Source organism: Peromyscus californicus, unplaced genomic scaffold (genome assembly GCF_007827085.1).
Source record: "Peromyscus californicus insignis strain IS unplaced genomic scaffold, ASM782708v3 Scaffold_16__1_contigs__length_79575227, whole genome shotgun sequence".
NCBI lineage: Eukaryota > Metazoa > Chordata > Mammalia > Rodentia > Cricetidae > Peromyscus > Peromyscus californicus.
The window spans coordinates 42,422,450-42,425,019 of NW_026294458.1; positions in this window are offsets into that span (position 1 = coordinate 42,422,450).

Sequence of the window (2,570 nt, forward strand, 5' to 3'; positions counted from 1 at the left end):
TCTATTTGAATCCCTGTGCTTTCTCTAAAATTCAAATAAACAGGAATATTGTATTGTTCTAGGGCCTGGCCCCATTTGTTTCCATTGCAATTAGCAAGGCAGCTGTGCTGAAGTGCAAGAGCAAATGAATGAAGTCAAAATAAAGAAAACAGGTAGAAGGACTAATCATGCTATAGAAAACAACTGAGCAATTCTGAAATAGCAGCCTTAAGTAGTTCTAAGAGTTACTTTTATCTAACTTGTCAAGGTCTCATGTACCTCATCTAAGCCCAGATAGTAAAATTTCAGTGTTAATAGACTTAAAATAAAAAGCCAACAAACAACCAAAATAAACAACACCCAACAACCTTCAGTAGTTTCTAGTTTATGATTTTCCAATCAATTTTGCTTTTAGTAATATTACCAAATAATACCTGTATTTTCTTACCTATTTTGAATCATCTGTTCTAAACAGAGTGCCTGGTTTTGAAGCCCAGCATCAGCATTTCTCAGCTCTGGGGCCTTCATCAAATCACAGAACCTTTTAAAAATGAGCTAGAGTGAAGCAATTTCCTCTGAAATGAAACATTCTACCATGGAGGGAAGTTCCTTTAGGGACAGAAACTTCTAAAAGGCAGCTCAGTTAGACACAGGAAGGAAACAACTAACAAGTCTCAGGAAGTCCTTGAAACTTACCTGAAGCACAATGCTAAGCAGCAAGCACTGCTTCAAAAGGAAATTCTGCCAGTTGAATTGTCCACCTATGTGCTGACCTCCATGGATGCAGCTTTTCTGAGTCATCAGCCATGCTGGGAGGAATGGAGTTCTTTGGCAATGTGGCTTTGAGTTGTCCATGATTCTGTAAGTAACCCTTCATTCATACTCTGGAGTAAGTAGCCATAATAAACTCACTGGTTCACCAAGTTGTACTTCGTTAGATTTATTTCTTTGGTGTGTTGTTGGTGCCCTATCTGGGCTCAGTAGATGTTTCTTCATTATTTACCCAGGAAAAGTCTCATACAATAGGTCCAAATGTCTTAATCCACAAAACAGAGCCAACAGGACATAGCACATAGGGTTGTGAAGACTAAATGATGTAAAGATCTGAATTTGTAAAAATACATGGTGGGTGAATTGTTACGATGTATCTGTTTTTTTCTTTCTGTAAATGGTATCATAAGGCTGTGAGGATGGCACTATTAGGGAACGGAACTTGATGCCAAACCTAATGGCCTGAGTTCCATCCCAGGAACCCACATGGTAGTAGGAGAGAACCAACTCCTGAAAGTTGTTCTCTTACCTCCATATAGTATTTCCTCCCTAAGAAAATAAATACATGTAAAAAAAAAACCACATTACATCTTTTCTATCTATATTTGAGGATGTCATAGGCTGCATCCTAATGAAAGCAACTTATGACAGGCTATCAAAACAGCTAAGCTACTAAACCACTACAATATTTTGATAATTTTCAGTTTTACAAATACCCATTCATTGGTATTTCTGGATTCTGAGAGACTGGATAATATAGCTTTGACTGCTATTTTTTAGAAATCTGTAAAAACATTTACCACCACTGGGATATGTACAACAATGAATCTGTATCACTTACCTTGCCGTCTGTTAGTTTCATGGCTAAGAATGTCAAAGATGTTATACAATTCAAAGCTTTTCTTTCAAATGCAATGTTTTTCAGGATTGACATCATTGTTATGTGACTAGTCTCAGTGTTTAATTTAAAATGGGAGCTTAAAGTTAGAGTTTAGAATTATAACTAGTCTTTACGCTATGAGAAGTTACGTGTTGTGTACCTGAGATTTGCCTAAAATTCTAAAGAACATTCACAGAGTAGTTTCTAAATAGTTTGTTGAGGTACTTTACTCTGCTATTTGGATCCTGACTACCCTGCAGGCTCCTTCAGCAGTGAGTCGAGGATGTACCATGAAGGGGCTTTCTTACCCCAGCCCTTTCTCTTCGTACTTTGCTTCCTAGCTGTGGAAGTGAAGAGCTGCTTTGCCATGTATTACAGCCATGAAACTGCCTCAGCACAGGACTGAATATAAGGAGCTGAGCATAAACTGAAGCCTTAAAAATTTCAACAAGAATCAATCTTTCTTTCTTCCTTGCTTTATCTCTTTTTCTTTTTATAAGTTATCTCCTATATAATGTTATAACAGAAACATAGGCATGTTAAGAGAAAAAATAAGGCAGTTATAAAAATATTAATGTTAAATATTTATTAAATTTTAATTTATTAATCTGAAAATGTAATACTGTCATTCAGCTAATGAAATAAAATTAATCATATGTCAAATGTTCTCAGATTCTCCCTCATTAAATTGATTTCAGGGGAGGCAAAGGATATTTTACACATATGAGGGATCCGAAAGAATGGGCTGACCACATACCCAAACTTTCACAACTGTGAAGAGAAAAACACACATGCAGGTTTACAGGGCAATGCCTAATCAGAAAGGATGGAACTATTTGGTAAACAAAAAGTAAATTTAGTTTGGTTGGTCTCAGATAATGACTGGCAGTAAAACACCAAACAGTACACCAACACATTATTTTCAGCATGAACAAAGCAC